We start from the raw sequence: 22,042 nt of genomic DNA, 5'->3' as shown, positions 1-22,042 counted from the left end.
CCAGCACTGGATGCGTAGACAACTGAAATGGTGACAGGCTTGGAATGACAGTAAAATGACAGTTTCTCGAAGTCCAGGGTTTCATCTAGCCTTTTCAATCATTGGAGCGCTTCAGAGCCTTCCAACTCAAGTGGCAAAAAGCAAGGCAGCAGGTAGAAAAGGGCTCCCTAAAAGGTCTTTCACACCAAAGCATGGTTTGCACTCTCTGCTCTTTGCCAAGGGGTTTCCCAGCTCCCCGGAGCCAAAGCTCCCCTCCTGCTTCTTTGCTGACTGTCACTGGAATGGGGCCATTTCCCACCCTCAAGGTGGCTGGGCTCAGGAGCGCAGTGACACCGCTGATCTGGGCTCTGTGCCTCGTCCACATGACCCCCTCCCCCAGCCAGGGGATCCATCTCTCTGTTGGCTGGCAAGCCTTGGGAGCCTCCCATTTGTTTCTTTATCCCTGCCTCCAAAGCCCTTCCACTGAAATGAAAGTGATCTTTGGTAGAGGGCTTTTTTTTTTTTTTAAAGTTTATTTATTATTTTGTCAGTAATTTCTAACCCTACCATGGGGCTCGAACTCATGCCCCCCAGCTCTAGAGTTGCATGCTCTTCCAACTGAGCCAGCCAGGCGCCCCGCGGCAGAGGGCTTCTGGACAAGGTCTGGTTAAGACTTCCTCTGCAGTTGTGCTGGGGAATAAGTCGCCTGTCACCTACACCCCTGCATGGGTGACTCACCTTCTAGAGAAAGTGCTCTGCTCACCTAAGCAAAGCTGCCTGGAAAATGACTAAGGCAGCTATCAAATGCACTCCGTGAGGCCAAGCAGTTAGTGAGCCGGGCTCAGACGCTCTGCCTCTCACCTCCATCCTGAAGTCAAGTGTGAGGCTGCCACTCCAGGCCTGCTGGTTTCATTTTCATCTGAACCGAGCTCCACATGAGGCTTGACATCCGGTGATCTATTTTTTCTAAAAACTAGGTTCACTTTAGAAATGACTCTCTGGCCATGAAGACAGCTTCCCCAAGAGAAAACAAAATGTTATTTAAAGGGAACGTCAGCCTGATGGGAGCCGGTATTTTTGTTTTGTATTAAGAAGAGGAAAAAGGAATTTAAAATGTAGTGTGAGACTTTTTTTTCCCTTTGGGAAAAACAAAGTTACCAATTCTTTGGGTGATTTAAAGGAAGATCTGCAAGCCCCTGACTATAGATCTAGGACCCCCAGATCCAGGAGTAGTAATAAGCTGACAAAGCTGTATATGTAAGGGGGAAAGGGCAGTAAGCTGGGGGGTGCCACGCAGTGGCAAGAACCTCACCCCACGGAACCAAAATCTTCCTCTGAGTCCCTCAAAGAACAAGTCCTTGCTGACTTATATTCTATACAGTATTTTCCCATTTTTCATCTCCAGAGCTTTAGCTCTGGGATCTGCTTCCCCGTATGAGGGTGGGAGGTGGGCAGAAGGGAGTCCTAGGAAGGCTCGGCCCAGCTCCTGGCTCAGAGTCCTGGGAACACCTAGGGTGCCCTGGGTGTAGGTTCACCAGCTCTGATCGGGCACAGCCCGGGCCTCTGTTGGCTCCTCTGGAGGGTGGTGAGAGCAGTGTTTAGTACACGACAGGGAGAACGTGACAGCGAAACCCCAGCCCCGAAGAAATGTCCTCCGGAGGTCCTCCTGAGAGAATGACTCTCCCCTGTCAGGTGGTCTGCCCCTTACAGAGCAAAGGCAACCAGGACTACTGCTATTACCACCACGACCACCACCACCATTTGTAGGTGTCATGTCCTGGGGCTTATTAGGTGCCAGGCACTGAGCTCAGCACTTGACATCTATTCTCTCATTTTCTACTCAAAACAATCCCATGAAGTATTTCTGATCCCATTTACAGATGCGGCACCCAGTGCCGAGGGAAGTGAAGTGATTTGCCTGAGTCACACAGGTAGATAGTGGCAGACCTGGACCTGACCCAGGTCTGTCTGACTTGACAGCCGAAAACCCCAGCATCTGAAATTGGAGACACTGTGGACTTGCCCTATCAATTCCGCCCGATCACCTGACCCCTCCACGTTAATTTCTGCATCTGTCAAACAAAAAGAAGCAGACTTGTGTGTGTGGGGGTGTTCTTCACCTTTCAGCCTTTTATTCATAAGTAATTATGAGTAACCGATGGCCCTTAATAATCATCAGCAATACTTATGAATATTAATACTTGTTAGCATAAATAGATAAATAAGGCAGCCACCCTGGTTTAGTTACATTCACAATTGACATGTTTTGGGGGAAACAAAACAAAACAAAACAATTTATCCTTTCATGAGTGGGTTAGTAGACAAAGCAATGAACTAGAGGTCCAGAAATGTGGGCTTAGATTCTGGGTATGATAGTGATGTCCTGAATAATCTCATCTACTTTATTCCTCCTAATGAGGATTCCCTCTCCTGATCTTTGGTCCTGCCTTCCTTTACACCAGTACCTCCCCAAAATGGTTACAGAGTACCATGACTCTTGATGCCATGTAATCTTAAGGGATTTCTATCAGGATGATAAGGGGTTAAAGGACGGAAACCAGCAAGCCAGGAAGAGGATCTTTTAAGACTAAGAAGGGCACACCGGCCACTGAGGAAAAATGACTTTTCTCTGTAGTGTCACTCAGGTAAATAAGACAAGCCCAGAACTAAAGGCTCCATACCCAACATACTGGAACATCTCACTCAGCTCAACTGAAATGCTCTACTAACCAAACTGCCCTAAGTTTAGCCTTCTATTTCTAATCTACTGTTTCAGCATTTCAGTCAGCATCACCAAGAGCATGCAAAGCCTTCACACGTGCATCACTTCAAAGGCTCACTTCAAATGCTCAGCCCCCACTCCCTTCCCTTCCTCCCATCGTGCACAGAGGCCAGAGGGCCTGGCTTATCCGGACGGTTTCCCAAATCCACCGACATGGAATGGTCTCCCTTCCCGCCAATTTTACACCGGTGCCATCAAAAGTGCCCATAAGGCTCAGATGTTTCCAGTTTAACTGAAATACTAAAATGGGGCAAACAGGAAGCATCAGACACAACTGCGGTAGTGACTTATTAATCACGAAAGCAGAATTTTAGTTGCATTTTAACCTTTTGCCAGGAAAAAAAAAAAAACAGCTTTGAGGTGATGGAAGCCATCGGTACAAATACGCTGCCTAGACGAGTATCAGGCTGACTTATACTTTAATTTAGGACTGAGTTTGGCTCTATCATTTTCTTAACTATTGTCCCAGAAAGAGCATCTGTCAGGCCAACCAATATGAATCTGTCAGCTCTTCATCAAGGCAGGCAGACCTGCTAGAAAAGCTCATGTACTGTCCACTGAGACAGGAAAAAAAATAGGAAATTCAAAGTGATTTCACGGGCCAAAGTGATAGAGGGCTCTTAAGAGGGTGCCAACAACGAAGAAAACAGCCCTGGATGAGGCTTTGCCTTTCCCATCTCTACAGATCTCTCACCAGGCCTTGGCTGCAATGAACTGTTACCATAAACCAAAAAAAAAAAAAAAAAAAAAAATCACAACAGTTGCCTGGAGTTGGGCAACCAATCAGGGCAAGCCTGCTTCTCAACATTAAATGATATACAAACACTCCAAGCAGATCACAAAGGAGTCAGTGTTCAACAGGAGAACCAAAATGAGGAACCAAACCTCCATCTGTTGAGGCGAAACGGCCAACCAGACATTTTTGTTTAATAGATAAAGGCTCATTTGGCAGGGTCTCCGTCTGTGGTGCCACTCCCACAAACCCTAACAGACAATACCAGGGGCCAAAAAAAACCCCCTTCAGAACTGCTCCTTATAATCTGGAAACAGGCAGAAGGTGACCTAAAGCTTATAATCTGGAAACAGACAGAAGGTGATCTAAAGCTTAGTAGCTGATTGCTGTCTGATTTTACAAAGGTGTTGGAACACACACCTGGGTACATATCTCTAAAATTAAAGTCTGAGACTCTAACTTTTATTTTGAGACCTTCTGAGAAGTTCACCACACCCTTCAAAATAAATGAGGATGTCTTCAAGGTGTCAGAGGTCTGGCATCACTGCACCCCAGGAACCGATTTTGACATCACTTAAAAAACACCAAGAGTAAATTCAAACACATCGCGGCATGACAAGCAGCTGTCCTCTCATGGTGAGGGCAAAAACACCACACCAAACGTCTCCCTTCTTCTTGCAACTAAGTCCCATCACGTGGTCCTGGTCCAGGGGAAGGAATCTGGGTAAGACTCCAGTGGCCCAGGCTCTTCACCCTGAGTCCCAGCTATGATGTATACCAAGCACCCCCCCACCCTGCCTCAGGTACCTCACCTATAAAACAGGACAATACGGTCTATGTTTTCACCCAGACATCTCAAGGAAAAAGGAGGTTACAGGTAGGAAGATACAGAGTAAAAAAAAAAAAAAACACATCACTAACACATCACTAATGTTAAGATATTATCTCCCTCTAATCTTTCAGACAGACCATGTTTCTAGTCAAGGGGTTTTCAACATTTTTCCTGGAATGAACTTCAGACTGCTATTCTGTACTGGGCCCCACTTCTCAACATTTAATTTGACTTGCTTTTAGATTCCTTAATCAAGTCACTGGTGCTCACTGTCTCCAGTGGACAAAAATAATTCTGCCATTTACACCACAGATTTCTGCACATTTTCTCCATTCATTCTCTTCTCCCCACAGTACTTCCCCCATCCATTTAAGACCTGACGCAACATTTAAAACTCCAATTAGGAAGGAAGCGCTTTTTTCCAAGTTACCCAGTACCAGGGAGGCTTCTGAGCAGGTGGGACTCTGCACTGGACAAGGGGCCTCTTTCTGCCTGGTGCCCCACGGGCTTCCAAGATGGGAATATTATACCGGAGCCCACGGATGAAGTCCCGAGTGGAGCGGAGAGGATTACAAAGGGTCAGGGTAAGAAAGAGGATGCTGAGAGTGGCCAGCACCGGCCCTCTGGTGTCAAGGGCAGGCTCTGCTCCTTCTCCCCGCCTCGGGGTGTGACCAGAGAACTTCCCAAGGGAAGGCCGAGGGTTTCACTGCCAGGGCAGGTGGGACGGCGCAGGACAGGAGCGCTTGTGCATTGGCCACCTTCCGTCCCCGACGGAGGCGAGTTCCCACCCTGGAGGCACCAAGGGAGAGGAGCAGGAGGGGCGGGCTTCGCGACGGGGCAGGAGAGCGCGGGGCTAAAGGGGGTGCTGGGGAAGGGGAAGCAGGGCGCCCCTTGGCACACTCTGGGCGCGTGTGCGGCCTGCGGGGGTGCGAGGCGAGCAAGGCGTGCGACCTTGGCCCTGGCAGCGTGGTGTCAAGCGAGCGCTCGCGGCCTGCCGCCGAGGGCCCCCGCGCCAGCGGATCTGACCGGCCGCGCCGCCGACCCCCACCACTCCGGGCGGCGGGCCAGGCCGCGGCCTGGCCCCAAGCGGAGGGGCGACTCATCCCAGCCGCTCCCTCGACGCTCCGCTCCGGACCCCGGGGTCCCGCCCAGTCACCTACCGGCTGAGCGCCGATCTCCCCAACCAGCGAGTGTCTCGCGCTCCCCTCGCGCCTTCTCCCGCCGCCGGCCGCCGACCGCTGGGCTCCCGGACTACGGTCGCCCCGCCCCGGCCTCGAGCCCCGCCCCCTCACCGCCTTCCCGGCCGCCCTCGGGGCCACGCCTCCCCCGGCGGCTGCAGATTTGCCACTCTTCGCGCCTCCTTGCTCTGGCCGCACCTCGACCCTTGGCCCCGCCCACTCCTCCAGTCTGACCAATGAGTCGGCGCGTCCCGGCTGGTCCCGTCGTACGGCCCCTAGCAAAGATTGGCTAGGAAGGCCTCGTTTCCAGAAATGGGCATTATTTCCGGACAGTGTTTATAGAGCAGAGATTGCTAGGCGGACGGACTGACAGAGGCGGAGGCGGCCGGGGTGTTGGTGGAACCACACATGCGCATTGGGCTTCTGGCAGTCTTTTTACGGGTTGCGTGCTTCTGGAGGAAGGGCGAGTGTGCGCATGCGTGGGCTCCCCAAGCTAGGGACTCAGGTTACCTTGGAGACGGCGAGGCGCTCTCTCCTGGGTCTGGTTCTGCTTCCACTCTCTACTTAGCCTGGGCTGCTGAGGAAGGTGTGGCGTTGCGGGGGGGTGGTGGGTAGCGGAGAGAAGGTTAGAAACACTTTTATTGAGCACTTACTGTATGCCTGGCTCTGTAGAATTCCCGAGGACGAGTAAGACAGGTTCAAGTGCCTTTCCTTGAGAAGCTTGGGGAGCCCCAAGTCTGATGGGTCAGACTTGTATGTTGAAACCCAGGTCTGATGAGAGAGCTTGCGGATGGCTTGGTGCAACCTCTTTCTACAGCTGGAGGAGCAACGTGGTGGGAGCGCAGCACGAAGCATCTGCCAGCTGGGTTTACTTGTCACAGGGCCAGAGAGTAGACTGGGACTTAATCTATGCAAGAAAAGGGGCTTGGACTATGACTATGCTCCAGGGTGTCACCAGGGGTTCCTTCTGACGGGGGCAGGGTGGGTGGGTGGGTAGTGTTAGGGAGCTGTGGGTAGTTTTTCTTTTCTAACTTTTGCGTCTCTGTACCACGGTGAGCTTCTGTTTTATTTGTAATAAACAATTACAAACTTTTAAGAAACAGTTTGTAGGGACCTGGGCACCCCATCCCCTTCAGTGGTCCATGGCAGGTAGGTCTGGTAACTGGCTCCAGGGGTAGGGGTAGGCAGGTCCCATTCCCAGGTGGTCTTGGGAAGTAAGGATCATCCCATTCCTGGAAGTTTTAGAGCGAAGACCTGTTTAGGAGTTCTCATTTTCAGACAGTCGGTGGTAGCTCAAAGCTTATTTTTGGAGATCTAAGTTATTGGCGGGTAGGGAAGACCATTTATTTAGTCAGGGGTCGAAAACTTACAACCTAAGGGCCTCACCCACACACTCAGGCCACAGATATGTTTTGTTTGGCTGGCTGAACGCTGGTTTTTGTGTTTTTTCTGTGTGTGCGTGTGTGTGTGTGTGTGTGTTTAATTTGAATGCCTTAGAGCACAGCCTGCAGTTCCTCCCAGCCTCTGCCTGTGTTATCTTATACCCAACCACTTAGCTTATGTCATCCTTCTGGCCCCTGAAGCATTTGAGGTTGTGGTCCTCAAAATGCCCAGGCTTTGGAGCTGGATAGTGTCTGGTGCCTGACCGGCTCTATCTCTGACCTGGAGCGGGTGGGCAAGAAGGAAGCTGGGGGGTCCCTAAAACTCCTTCCAGCCCCAGGGTTGTTGACATCAGTCACTCCGGGAGAGGTGGAGCTTGGGCAGATGGTGGTTTACAGGTCGGTATCAGTAAGCCTCGATCCTCAGCTCGCCTCTCCCACCACCTGTTCGCCTCTGGGCACAACACTTCTCAGGAAAGACGTGGGCACAAGCCAGAGTCTGCAGACGCTCCCTGGCTTGCCATCATTCATTTAAGACACCCCACGCCCACATACTTTACCCAGATTCCCCTGACACTTCTTTGGGTCCCGGTTCCCTGCATGCATCCAGTACCCCATCCAGATGATCTGACCTTATATTTTAAAATTTTTTTAAATTAACATGTAATGTATTATTAGCCCCAAGGGTACAGGTAGGTGATCTGACTTTAAATCTTTAAATACACTCATGTGTATTAGTGGGAGAGAGTTACTTGTTGGCCCAGAGCTGCAACTCCCAAGAAGGAATTTCGAATCCGGTTGCAGCAAAGGGACAAATCCCTACGGGTGAGGAAGGCATTTGGGACAAGGGGGTGCTTCGTGGTTTCGGCTACCTTTCTCAGGCCTTTCCAAGCCCCGATGTGTGTGGGGTGAGGTAATAACACAATTCCCACTCCCCGGTGAGCACTGCGGAATCTTTGAGCCTTGAGATGGCTGCACTCCTGGAAGGAGAGCTCCAGGGCAAAATTACTTCCTCCCGGTCTAGCTAGTTAAGTCACGATAACCTGGAAAGGCTTCTAGCCTTGAGTCACTTGCGCAGCCCTGGCTCTGCTTTAAATAAAAGAAATTGACATTTGCGGAGTGACTCACACCTGGAGAAGTGAGCCAGGTTCTCAGCGTTTAAGGATTTCCACATCCTGCCCCAATCATTCAGGTTTAGAAAAGGGGTAACCTGTGCTCTTCCTCAAACGAACAGCAGCGTCTGTTTTTTGAGACCTTGCAAAAGTGTTAGCAGACCCTTCTGAGTGCTTCATGTGTGTGCGACCTCCCTGAATATTCACTCTAGTATGGGCCTCCTCAGCCTGGCACTGTGGATGTTTGGGGCTGGGTAATTGTTTGTTGTGGAGGGCTGTCATCCGCATTGTAGGATGTTAAAGAACACCTCTGCTCACTAATCTCCAGTAACACCACCCTCTACACCCAGTTGAGACAACAAAAGATGTCTCCAGACATTGCCAAATGTCACCAAGGAAGCAAAATTGCCCCCTTCCCAGTTGAGAACACTTACAGTCAAATCCCACAGAGTAAGTACTATTATCACCCCCATTTCATAGATGAGCAAACTGAGGCTCAGAAAGTTGTGACTTTCATAAGGTCACTTTGCCATAACAGATGAGCTGGGGGGCACCTGGGTGCCTCAGTTGGTTAAGGATCCGACTCTTGGTTTTTGGCTCAGTTTGTGATCTCGGGGTTAGGAGATGGAGCCCTGTTTGGGGGCTCTGTGCTCAGCAGGGAGTCTGCTTGAGATTTTTTTTCCCCTCTGCTCCTCTCCCATCCTCCCTGTGCATGTGTATGCTCTCTCTCTCTCCCTAAAATAAATAAATACATCTTTAAAAAAAAGAGAGAGAGAGAGAGAGAGAGAGAGCTGGGATTCAAACCTGTGCAGCCCCAGAGCCCTTCCCCTCTGTGTGCAGGACTCTGCAAGGAGCCTTTGGGTTTCAAGTAGCCGTTTGCCCACGAGTTCTGTAGAAGACTGCCTTTCGTGCCTCAAAGAGACAATGCTTGGAATTCCTTTGATCATTTCTCCTCTTCTGTTTGCTTTGGAAAAAAAGGAAATTATATTATGGGTTTTATTGCCTTAGTCAGCATGGTTCATGGTGTCCAGCCATGTCTGGTGAGAAAGTGGCTAATGAATCATCTGAGTATCTGTGGGTCTCAGGCCCCAAATTCCTGTGAGATCCTGGAGCTATACTTGAGAAGAACTCAGATGTGAGGCTGAGATCAGAGATGATTGGGGGCCAGGGGTGGATGTTCCCGGAGGAGGGGCAGTTGTATCTTCCTGATCGGAGCGTGCCCAGGGCCACAAGCGTGGTGCCATCACAGCCCTCCCTTGCTTGGACATACCATGGTGGACACCCAGTCTAGAGGTGTATGGGGGGCTAGGGAAACAGGAGAGGGAATGGATGCAGGCAGTGGTGTGCTAGAGCTCTGTTCCTACTCTGCCTCCAGTGACCTCATGTTGGTAGCTGAACACTGGATGAGAAGAGAGTATTTACATTGTGGGGATTGGCAAATGGTTTAAGCAGTGTTACCCACCCCCAAGCCGGTTATTAAATACTTATCCGCACACCACTGCATGCAAGTGCTGGACCCTGGCTGCCTCCACCCAATTCTGCCACACATAGGAGCTGGAAAGGGGCATGGCGAACCATGGAATTATTGGGGAAGAGGAGGAGCCATGGTGATGTGGGTAAGAAGAGGTGCCCATCTCCGCAAAGGATGGAAGGAAGGTTGGGGGGCTCTCTGTGGGGCGCTGGGCAAAAATGACCTTGCCAAGAGTAGGTCCCAGACATCCCTTCTGATACCCCTCCCAACTTGGGAGCCCTTTTAGGGAGCCCTGGGTTAAGGCTTGACACAAATTCTTCTTACTTCCTAACTGGTTACCCCTCTTAACCCCCGTTCCTGCCTCCAGTCTCCCCTCCAGTCTCCCCCAACCCTTCTGGTGGCTTTAATCCTCCTAAGACACCACTGTGGTCATGGGTTCCACCCCACTGTGTCCCAGCTTCTCCTGCCCTTGACCTCCCTGCCTTTAGCTTCTTCCTCTCAAACTCCTAATGCGATCAAGTCACCCCAGCCAAAAGCCAGACAAATTATAACCGAAAAACCTTTCTGTCCTGGCTTTCCCCTACACTGTTGGCCCAGTCTTCTCTCCCCTCCCAACTCCCAAACTTCTTGGCACGCTGGGTGTCTGCTTCCGCTCCCACTTGCATATACCCCTTGCTGTCTGGTTTCTGGCCCATCATCCCTTATCTCCATGGACCCCCACGAGTTGCCCCCTGTCAGATGACCTCGTCCCAGATCCCATCTGCAGACACCACAGATGTGGTGCTCTGTGTACCTGCTGTTTCAGGTCCTGGGGAGTGCAAAACCTCCAGACCTGTCCCTGCCCTTCAGGAGCTTCCCAGTCTAGTGGGTGGACTAACCTTGACCAAGTGACTCCAAATGAGGACTTGAGTCATTCTAGGTGATGAAGGCAACTAGAGGGAGGACAGAATGTAGTGTACCTGGCAGGGCCCAACTAAGAGGCAGAAGTCACTCTGAGCTTTTAAACATGCGAGGAATTAATGCAAGGAGTTGGTTACAAAAGGGATGGAATTGCTGAGAAGCCCAGAGGAGATGACAAGGTAATCAGGAATCCACTGCTATTCCTGGGCTGGAGGTTCTTGAGGGGGAAGCAGCATAATCAGTGCCTGGGGACCAGGGTCTCTTGGAAGAAGCTGGAACCAGCAAGGAGACACAGCTCCTTCCGTAGACATTACTCAAAACCAAGAGGGACGAAGAATCTCCTTTCCTTCCACATTATACCCAATGGCCTTCTACCAGGGCCTCTCATTAACCTGGGAGGTTGCAGGGATCAGTCATCAGTGCAGAGAAGAGAAGGTGAGCACCAGATAGGAGGGCACATAGCCCAGGACCAGAACAGGTATGGGATGGGAGAGGATAATCGGTGTGTGTGGAGGGGGGACCGACAGAGAGGAGAGGGTCAGAGAAGACTTCCTTGAGGAACCAAGCTAGGACCTGAAATGTGGAGAGGAGAAACTATTTCCAGATATCACTGGAATTTTTTTTTAAAAGACAACATTTTTTAAAAAAGATTTTATTTATTTATCTGAGAGAGAGAGAGAGAGAGAGAGGATGCATGCATATGAATGGGGGTGGAAGGGTGGTGTTCAGGGCAGAAGGAGAAGGAAAAGCAGACTCTGCTGAGCAGGGAGCCCGATGTGGGACTCGATCCCAGAACCCTGAAACCATGACATGAGCTGAAGGCAGACACTTAACCCACTAAGTCCCCAAGGTACCCCAAAAAGACTTAACTTTTTTTTTTTTTTTGAAAGATTTGATTTATTTATTTGACATAGAGCAAGAAAGTGTCAGAGAGAGAGGGAGAAGCGGCCTCCCGAGACCGGGACCCTGAGACCTGAGCCAAAGGCAGACACTTAACCCATGGAGCCACCCGGGTGCCCCCAAGACTTAACATTTTTAAGAGCTGTTTTAGATTCACAGCAAGATTAAGCAGAAGGTGCTGAGATGTCCCCCATGTACAGTCGCCCACAGTATCAACAACCCCCACCCGAGGGGAATTTTTTAAACAACCAATGAACCAACATTGACCTGTAATCACCCAAAGTAAGTAGTTTACATTAGAGTTCACTCCAGCAGCTGTATAATCTATGGATTTGAAAAATGTGCATTGACAAGTATCTATCACTATGGTATCATACCGAGTATTTTCACTGCCCTAAAAATCCTCTGTGTTCTGTCTATTCATTCCTTCCTTCTGCCTCAGCCCCTGGCAACCACTGATCTTTGTACCGTCTCCATAGCAATAAATAAATAAATCGTGATCTATCCAGACAATGAAATATTATTCAGCACTAAAAAGAAATGAGCTATGAAGCCATGAAAAGACATGCAGGGAACTTAAATGCTTCTTACTAAGTGAGAAAAGCCAATCTGAAAAGGCGACAGACTTTGTGATTTCAAGTGCATATTGTTCTGGAAAAGGCAAGATGATGGCAACCGTGAAGAGATAACGGGCATTTGGGGCCAATTCTCTTGCTGGGCTTTGGAGATGCTGTACGTGCTCCTTTTCCTTCCCCCACTCCTCCCTCCCCAATTTTTTTCTTTTTTTTTTTTTTTAAGACAGGGAGAGACAGAGGGTGGGGAGGGGCAGAGGGAGAAGGAGAGAGAGAACCCCAAGCAGGCTCCACGGAGCGGGGGGATCTCATGACCCTGAGATCATCACCTGAGCTGAAATCAAGAGTTGGACACTCGACTGACCGAGCCACCCAGGCATCCCTCTTTCTCCCACGTTTCTTCTTCTTCTTTTTTTTTTTTAAAAAGATTTTATTTATTTATTTGAGAGAGAGTGAGAAAGAGAGAAAGCACGAATGGGGAGGGGGAGAAGGAGAAGCAAGCTCCCTGCTGAGCGAGCACAGAGCCAGATGTGGGGCTCAGGGCTCCATTCCGGGCCTCCAGGATCATGACCTGAGCTGAAGGCAGACGCTTAACCGACCGAGCCACCCAGGCACCCCTCCTCCTTCTACTCTTAAAGACTGAAGCACTCCCAGGTTTTAGGCCTAAGCACCCCAGTTCTCTAAACTTTCTCCCTGGGAGTTCTCTTCCACTCCTGACTTCATTTAATCATTCAACAAACATTAATTGAGTACCTGTTATGTGCCAGACCCTTGATTAAGCCCTGGTGACAGAGAGAGTTGAATAAGTCATGAAGCCTACACTAGAGGAGAGAGAAGGTTGCCATACAATGTAGAGGGTGGAAGGAAGCCCTGGTAAGACAAGAACACATAGAAGAGATCAAAGAAGGCTTCCTGGAGGAGGTGATGCTTGAACCTATTGCTGCCAAGTATAGAAGCAGTAAGCCAGGTGATGGAGGTGGAAAGAGCATTCTGGCAAAGGGATAAGGCATGGAGACAAGGAACATGTCAAGACACAATGAGGGGTTGGGTGTGGGGTACAAGTAAGAGGAGAGCAAGCTTCTCAGGCTGGTCCTTCTGGCTGCGATCTCGATTGCAGAGGGCCTTGTAGGCCAGATTTCGTAGTCTGGGCCAGAGGAGAGACAAAGAACATTTCCAGGACAAAACTGTAGAGACATTTCTGTCTGCAGTGTGAAAGGTTTGGGGGTGGGGTGGGGGATAGGCTCTAGATTCAAGGCCAGTTGGAGGGCCTTGTGGTCGACCAGGTGAGAGATGGTGGGGGGGGACTAGGGCAATGCAAGGGGATGGAGAACCAGGAGAGATTAGCAAAATAGAGAGAGACTCAGAACCGAGAAAATAAATCAGATGATTGGGCGTGCCTGGAGGCTGGGAGGGCCAAGTCTGGGATGCCACTGTTGCTCAGGAGCCATAGGAGAGAGGTTCTGGGAAGAAGAGGTGTGCCAGCTTTGGACATAATATATCAGACTTCCCAATTAACACCTTCATCTCTGACCTTGATCTTGAGCTCCCAACTGGAATTTCCAGGGGCCTGTGAAGTATTTCAACTTCTAGCCACCTGGCAACTCCAGCTCCATCCAGACGTGCCCCAAACCTGCTCTCTGCCCATCGCTCTCTGTTAATGACTTCGCCTTGCACCCCAGGAGCCTCCGTAGCCCCTTCTGTACTGCTTACTGTTGTCCCAAACCACCCCATGGGTGGTGCAGGCGTACCTGTACCTGTCTGCTTCTGTCTGTCCAATCACACCCATCTCTCAAGGCCCCCTTGAAATGCTTCCTCTCTAAGTACGGCATTTCCCAGCTGATTGCCTGCCTCACCTTCTTCACAGACAGCAAGTGCCTTGAGGCATCACGTCATTGTTATCACCACCTGGTGAGTTGGTATTCAGTAAATGTGTTTTTTTTCCCTCATGATTACATCTGTTCAGTTTATTTCTTTTTTAAATTAATTTTTAAATTAACATAGAATGTATTATTTGCCCCAGGGGTACAGGTCTGTGAATCATCAGGCTTACACATTTCACAGCACTCTCCATATCACATACCCTCCCCAATATCCATAAGTAAATGTATTTTGAACTGAATTGGCTCACAACCTTTCCTCAGATCTAGAACCTTCTGTGGCTCCTTATTGCCAACACCTTCAGAAGCCTGTTTCTCCTAGTGACTTCCCAGGTTCCATTTTAGGGATCTAACCTCGCTCCACCACCCCCGCTCCCCAAAAATATGTCCCACATTTAATTTCCATTCTCTGCTCAAAGTGTGAAAAATTAAAACACAAAAATGACGAAAAGACATCCTCTCTGCCTTCCCTAATCTACCAGGGTGGCTAAGCTGTGCATACTTTGTTACTATAATAGTAGTTTTAAATGGTATCTTTTGCTTGCGGGTTCTCTTGCCTCTCCTTTTTTTAAAGATTGGAATTCTGGGGCACCTGGGTGGCTCTGTTAAACCTCAGACTCTTGATTTCAGCTCAGGTCATGATCTTGGGGTTGTGGGATCGAGCCCCATGTCCAGCTGTGTGCTCAGCTCGGCAGTCAGCTTGAGGATGCTCTCTCTCCCTCTCCCCCTGTCCCTCCCCTTGCTTGTGTGCTCTCTCTAAATAAATAAATAAATAAATAAAATCATTAAAAAAAAAAAAAAGATTGGAATTCTAATTTTGTTCATGGGGTAACCTGTTTTTAAAGGCTCCCTTGCAGCTAGGGGTTCTTGTGACACAACTCTGGCGGGCAAGATGTACCTTCGAGTCTCTGGGTGGGGCTTCTGGGGAAACCTGCTAAAAATGTCCAATCCAGTGGGCACATGCTGTTTTTTGTCTTTTGGCTCATTATCCTTCTTCAGTGTGGAATGTGGTCCCTCTGCCAGGAGTTGGAGCAACCGGTGTTTGCCCATAAGAACGAAAACCTCATTCTCAGATGGCAGAGCAAAGAGGGGGACGGATTGAGCCTCCGATGGCCTCCAGGAACCACGGTGCAACCCAGGACTGCCCACCTCCTCCGAACTGCTGTCGCTCAGCTCCTGCTCCCTGGTAAAGCCCCTGCGGTGGAGGTTCTGTTACATGCAATACTGACTTGCAGGCTGAGATTCATAAAATGCAGCCGTCTTGAGAATTCCCAACCATGAAAGATGGTCCGAGAATAAGATCACAGTGTCAAAAACCCTCCTATGTGATAAGCTTGTGCTCACGAGGGATCATGTACCACGTGGACGTGGTACAGAAGACGGGTCTGTAACCCAGGTCAGTTGAGAGGGCCACTCCCATTTTCTAAGAAAGGGAACCTCTCCTGGCAAAAGCTGTGCAAGGAGATAAGTAACTTGATGGGCTAAGAGGGAGAGAATGCCAGAAATTTCAGTCGAGGACTATGTGATTCTGCTGCTAATGGGCCAGTCGGGACCAAGATGTGTTTTACTTAATTAAGATCAAAGATGCTCAGATAAGTTGGAGGGAAAACCCAGACGTTGAGATTCAGAGATTAGAGCAGATGTCAGCCTGTGGAGATGAGACCATTTTCTCAGATCTCTGCCATCCAGATGGAGCTTTCCTATAAACCACAGCTTTCCAAAGCGGGGTACCCGGTCCCGCAGTGGTGCACGGGACCCTGTGTAGCGGCTTGGAGCCCTAAGTAACATTGATGTCATGCTGAGAAAGTTGTTCTCTTTCCAATTCATTTTTTAAGATTTTAATTATTTATTTATTTGTCAGAGAGAGGAGGGCACAAGCAGAGGGAGAAGCAGGCTCCCTGCTGAGCAAGGAGCCCAATGCGGCACTCAATCCCAGGACCCTGGGATCATGACCTGGGTCAAAGACAGACACTTGACCAGCTGAGCCACCCAAGCAGCCCTTCAATTCTTTGTTTGATTTGTCTATTCCTTGAAGAGTTGATGTGTGATGTGGGCACTTCGTACAAATTTCAGAAGACGATGTTTCTCCCATCTCTGGCCACGGATTATCCTCTTTTGAAACAGCCATTCTTACCAGTGTCTGGGGTATTTTTCTGGACCTGTTTTACGCATCTACAAACACATAAAGCCTCTTTTATTTTTCAAAGATTTTATTTATTTATTTGAGAGAGACCACGAGAGGAAGCAGAGAGAGGAACAGAGGAAGAGGGACTAGCAGACTCCTCACTGAGCTCAGAGCCTGACTCAGGGCTCGATCCCATGACCCCAAGATCACAACCCAAGTTAAAATCAAGTGGTGGACCCTTGACCAACTGAGCCACCCAGCCACCCCCGTATAGCCTCTTTTAAAAAAATTAATGGAATACATGACTGCTCTGTTCCTTGCTTATTTCACTGTACATATCAGTGAGTTCCATGAAGGACATAAAGAGTCGCCTATTCTTTTTTAAAGACTACATCCTATACCATTGTGTAGCATGTAATTTACTTGGTCCCCTAGTGGTGGACTTACCTGTTTCCAACCATCGCCTATGATAAGAATTGTTGCCTTATACGTATTTCATTTTACGTATTAATTAATCCATGCATTCAATGAATGTTTACTGACCACATACTTTATACCAGGCCAGCTCTAGACACTGGGTTTAAAGCAGAGAACACAAAGACCCTTGTGCTTGCCTCAGGGAGCTGCCATTCCATATCGGAGAATAGACATAGGATGAAATCCCCAGGAGCAGGTCATACTTCCTGTCAATCCTTCTAATTAAGTCAGGAAGAAAGTCTCACTTTGGTGCCAATATATCTTTAACACCTTTTTCTAACACTTGCTAGTCTTTTTAGACAGAGTACTGGTCCAAGGATTAGAGTTTTTGGCAGACCACAGAGCCTAGCTAGAGTTTAATAACCATGTTTGGTTTTCATTGGATTTATTTTTCATTGCAAAGGATACTGGTTTTCAGTCTACAGTCAAAAGACGAAGGTTCCTTTCAAAGTAGTCCAGTACCTTTCGAAAGAATCTAAGTTAAGGAAAAAAAAAAAAAAAAAGAGGAGTCAACTTTGAGAAGAGTGTTAAGTAAATAATAACACAGGTGGAATTCAGGGGTAACCCCATGAAGGTGATATTCAAATGACAGGCGTGAGGACATCACTGATGGAAACAGAACACAGAGAGAAGGTGAGGCTCTTCAGGCTGTATTAGATGTTTATGTTTGTGTCCTCACTCATTTTTGGTGTTGAAAGGGTCTTGCCTCTGTCTCTTTCTTCCCAGGCAGTTTATTTATTTGTCATTTATCATTTGCTTCGATTTCACTGAGTTTCCAGTCACAAAGTTCTCTGTGTGTTTGTGTATGCGCGCGTGGTTTAATGAACTGTGAGCAATTTGCCTTCCTTTTAGAAAATCTCTTCCATTTGGATTCCCCAGATGCCTGGGGCCTCTTTTCCTTGCTGGCTCTGGAGATATTTGGAGACGCCCCTGCTGGGGATGCTCATGCCCTACACTTACTCAGATATTCCTAATCTGGCTGAGACTTGCTCAGTCTCTTAAAATACACTGCGATGAAATAACCCAACCCAAAGTAGGCCGTTGAGGAGATTTCAAAGCCAGAAACTTCTGAACAAGTCCCCAGCCACGACTGGGTCTGTCATTACCCACTAGCTTGTTAGCTCAAGATGCAATTAGCTTGGTGGTTGTGAAGGTAATTTCATAAATGTACACTTTATGCCAAGTAGGTTGCAGTGAGTCTCTACCCCGGTGGTCAGCTGTGTTCGGAGGGTGGGTGGTACCTCAAGGTCCTGTGGCCGGGAATCCGTGTAGTGGGAGATAAGAAGGGCCAGGGTTAATGGAGGGTAAATGGGTGGGGAGGAGGGAAGGGGCACCTGGGACCTTGGAAAATAAGAAACAATGAAAAGACCATCTGTTAATGGTTAAATCCTTGAGATTTGGAAGCTGGTGGAGCTTGACTACTAAGAATTGATTACTGAGGACCCACCACAGAGGAGATGACTCCTAACTGAAACATTTTCTAAGTGCTAACTCAGCGGTTCCCAAACTTTTTGTCTCACTCTTAAAATTTTTTGAGGACCCCCAATGAGCTTTTGTTTCTATGGATTATAGCTGGTGGTGTGATGTTGAACAACTGGTTCTCTGGGGGAAAAACCCCTGATTGGTAGCACTTGCCAATTCCCATGGTGTAAAGACTTCCGCTGAGGCCATTTTGAGATTCCAGCCTAACATCACGGGACATGAAATGCGAAGACATGTGCACAGTAACTCTCAAGTCAGAATAACTGACTCTAGTTGACTAGAACATTTATCACTACTTAAGGTGTTAGAAATGAAAACTGAGGAAATTTTGAAATATGCAATTCACTAAAAATAAGAATAACAAACCCATTACATGCAAATAAAAATAATATTCTTTGTGAAAAAACTGGATTTTCCCAAATAAGAAAAATCTTTATTGAGAAAAGTGACCTTGCTTTTTTATATTTTTGCAACTCCCTTTAATGTCTAGTTTAATCAAAGGCAGATGGAGTCATACATTTTCTGTATTCAGTCTGTTGTGATGTCAGACATCATATAGTCTCTGGAAAACACTGCAGAGCAATAAAGGTTAATAATGTCTCACTATTGCTCTGAAAATAGTTTTGGTCTGTTGGTCCCCACCCCCACCCCATAAAGAGTCTCGGGGTCTTCCAGGGGTTCTGGGACCACACTTTGAGAATTGCTTTCCTATTGCATTTAATTTTTCCAAACATCCCAATGAGGCAAGTTTCTTATTATTCTGATTTTATAGATCAGAAAACTGAGACACAGAGACATGACGTGACTTACCGAAGGGCACTTAGTAAGAAAATGGCGAAGTTGGGATTCAAACAAAGTCAGTTTTTAGAGAAGGGATTGAGTTGGTGACTGTCATTTACTAAATGAATGTGTGATCTTGGGGAAAATAAGCCTCTCTGAGCCCGAGGTGTTTCCATAACACCCATAACCCATTGTCATCCCCAGTTTGGGTTAGACTTGACTTTCCCTCACTCTCAGGTCTTACTCATGGGTCCCTCGTCTATGCTTCCTTAGCATTCTTTTTTTTTTCTATCCACATAACCTTTATCCCACATAATTGTGGCATTGTGTAGTGGTCCTCATTGGATTGTACACTCCGTGAGGGCAGACACCAGGTCTACCTTGTCTCATCAGGATCTGAAATAGGTGCTTAAAAATCTGCTAAAGGAAGAAGTGAGTAAATAAATGCATTGAGACTTCACATGAAGGCAGGCTACAGTCCATCTTACCCAGAGATCTGCCCTGTGGCTCCAGGGAGAAAGGGAAGGAGGAGTGGGGAAGGGAGTAGTCTGCTTATACACTCAAGCTTCTGGCATTGTCATAATCACAGGTCAGACCACAGGCTAAGAAAAGCCACCTCCTGAATTCTCCAAAGCAGTTCAGGTCACCCACTTTCTGCCTGGAGTCAATTCTTACTCAATCTTCCTATCACTTGGCACTTAGACACTCAGCTGAGCAGTCCCTCCAGATGGTCTTCATTCTTCTAGAAAATTTAGCATCTCTGCCCCCATGCTGCTGGGGGTGGGATGGGGAACTCTCTGCCTTTTCCCTTCATAGCCTGGGTTTTGCATGTCATCAGCAACCCCCCTACCCGTCTCTAGAACAATTAAACCTTTTTATGTCATCATCTCCGGGAAGGGTCAGTCACGCAAGAGTGAAGTTGTCTTGTTCCAGTGCCCCATGCCCCTGGCGCCTGATTAATGGCTGCACTTCCTGAAGCTGGGGACCCTGAGGAGATGCAGCCTGGCAGGTGGGGCCAGTTAGATGGAGGCCATCTTCCTGGGCTGGAGCCGTTCAGCTTCCTCTTTCACTATCTATAACGGTCCTTTCCAGCGGTGACCTTCTAGGATTCTCAGAAGCCGCTGAGAAGTGTAATTGTGGGGGGAGGGGGCAGGCAGCACAGAGACAATCAACCAGGATTCGGCCTGGAAGGTCATGGGACTAAGCTCCGGCCCTGGAGACCTTTAAGAAGCAAAAAGGAACTGAGAAAACAGCCAGGAGATCGCCCAGCCTGGCGTTCCTGGAATTCTGCTTTGTGTGTGAGCTTCCCAAAGCTGCCAAGGCCCCTCTGACTAACAGGAGATGGGACTGGGAAGCAAGAGGGTGGGTGGAGAAGCGGCTTGGCCTGAAAGCTCGCTTGGGCACTGCCGTCTGTGCCGACGGGCTCCAGGTTTCCTCCAGGGGCCAACATGGGTCTCCGGAGAACCTCACCCATGAAGGTGGGTGGCTGACTGCCAGCTGTGCAAGAGATGGGGCAGGTCTACGGGTTGGGTTCTCTTTCCACCCAGGACAAGCTCTCTGCCCACCTAGTCTGGAGCAGGCAATCAAACAGGCTGTTACCTCTAGAAGGCCTGCTTTAAAACCCGACCCTCATCCAGGAAGGAACAGCTGACTCTACCACCACTTTTATGATTCAGTGGTTGTCATCTTAAAAGGCACTGTGAGCTCGACTGATGGATTTCGGTTGGAGGGGGAGGACGAGGGAGTGGGAGGAGCAGTGAGGTTGGGATGTGGGTGTGGGTTCTTAGGAAAAGGTACAGATGGGATCAGAGCCAGCCCTGAGGATGCGTACAAACCCAGGGATCCATTTCCTCCCTCCACCCAACATTCGTGCAGGGCAAGTCTCACTAGAATAAAAACCAAGGGCAGCCTTGGTGTGTACCATTGTATCCTCACACTGCATCACAATCGTTCACACATCTGTTCCTTACTCTAACTTGGGAGCTTCTGGAGGATGGAAGGCGGGGTTGTACTCACCTCTGTACCCCATAGTCCCACCCTGCACCTGACACGCAGGGACAGCTCAGTAGGCATTTAGGTATTACATGAATGAATGAAGGAGGGAGTGAATGAATGAGTGAGTGAAACCACAAATACGGAAGCCCACAGTCAGGGTGCAACGTCACTGGGAGGAGCTAAATGCAAAAGCAGTTGATTGGGGTGCATATGGGGGGTGGGGTACATGTGTCCTGCTGTTACTTTTCCTTTGGAGATTGGAAGAATCTTCCCCTCCCAACCCTCAACTCCCTAGCTGCTTTGCTCTCCAAATGCTCAAATAATGTGATTCATTCATCCATTGGACTAATATTTACTGAACACCTGCCATGACAAGCCCTGGGCTGCATGACTGGAAATGAATGGGCCCCACACATGGCCTGCTTCAGGAAGCCTGCCCAATGTCACTAAATATGTAATTACAATGAGCTGTGACAAGGGCTGGAAATCGGGAAGTTGCACAGAGCGAGAGTGACTATGTAATTTAATATCCCTCCTGGAACACTATCGACAGTACAGGTGAGTGTCGCGGGTGGCATCCTTTGGGAAGCAGGTTCTGAGATAGGGATTTGAGTGCAGGAAGCTTATTGGAGGTCTGTGGGGTCAATGCCTGTGGAAAGAAAGGGCCAAAGCCAGACGGGGCAGAGGGAGAAGCTGAGATGTGCGGCAGTCTTGGCGAAGGCTTCAGCCAACCTCATAGGGAGTTCAGAGCTCAGATGACCCTTTGGCATCAGATCCAGTTGGGGTATGTGGCCTGGCTTTTATATCATCACGTTGATTGGTCATTGGATACTTGTTGCCTCTGGAAGGAGGTGTGACCTTGGGTGAGGCTGTCCCCAAAGAGGGCTGACAGCTGAAGGCATCTCTTGGCAGCTTTCCCAACAACTCAGGATTGGGCTTGGGCCTCCTAGACCTGCTGCAGGCATACAGATGACAGCCATGCCCAGGCAATAGGCTGTCCTCGGGGGCCCATGGTGGGATTTTCAGCCAGAACCCTGTATCAATGCAGGGAGGCGTGAAGCTCAGGCCTTGTTCAGTCTGTAACCTCTTTATCGCTAGCTCTCTTCCCTTGTCTCACCTGTTTCCTCTGCTCTAGGGGACAGTTGGTAACTTTTGCATGTGTCATATCATTTCACATGCATACTGTCGCTCGCTGCAGAAGCATCGTTATCATTTAATTTGCGGTGAGGTAATTTGTAATTACAAATTACAATAATTTGTAATTATTTTTCTCAGCCCCACATCCAAACTATCAGGAAGCTTTTTCATCATTAACTCCAAAACAGAGCCCCAAACCATTCACTTTCTCCATCCTCAGCACCTCTACCCTAGTGCAAACCGCCACCTCCTCTCTCCTGACGGCTGCTCTTGTTTTGATTTTGAACCAAGATGGCCGACAGCATGGAGCTGCTGGAGGAATGGTGATAAT

The 22,042-nt window shown here is 48.7% G+C and overlaps 1 protein-coding gene across 1 annotated transcript in view; it reads right to left on the bottom strand.

Moving 5' to 3' along the window:
- Positions 1 to 5,603, bottom strand: part of MAP3K14 (mitogen-activated protein kinase kinase kinase 14) — a 43,477-nt gene extending 37,874 nt beyond the window's left edge. The window contains exon 1 of the mRNA XM_059150519.1: positions 5,487 to 5,603. The gene's annotated coding sequence lies outside the window, so the exon portion shown is untranslated. The remainder of the gene's footprint in view (positions 1 to 5,486) is intronic.
- Between the last annotated feature and the right edge of the window lie 16,439 nt (positions 5,604 to 22,042).

The sequence above is a fragment of the Mustela lutreola genome, chromosome 15 (assembly GCF_030435805.1).
Source record: "Mustela lutreola isolate mMusLut2 chromosome 15, mMusLut2.pri, whole genome shotgun sequence".
Taxonomy (NCBI): Eukaryota; Metazoa; Chordata; class Mammalia; order Carnivora; family Mustelidae; genus Mustela; species Mustela lutreola.
The sequence above is the reverse complement of the archived record's forward strand: the minus strand, read 5'-3'. Positions and strand labels throughout refer to the sequence as shown.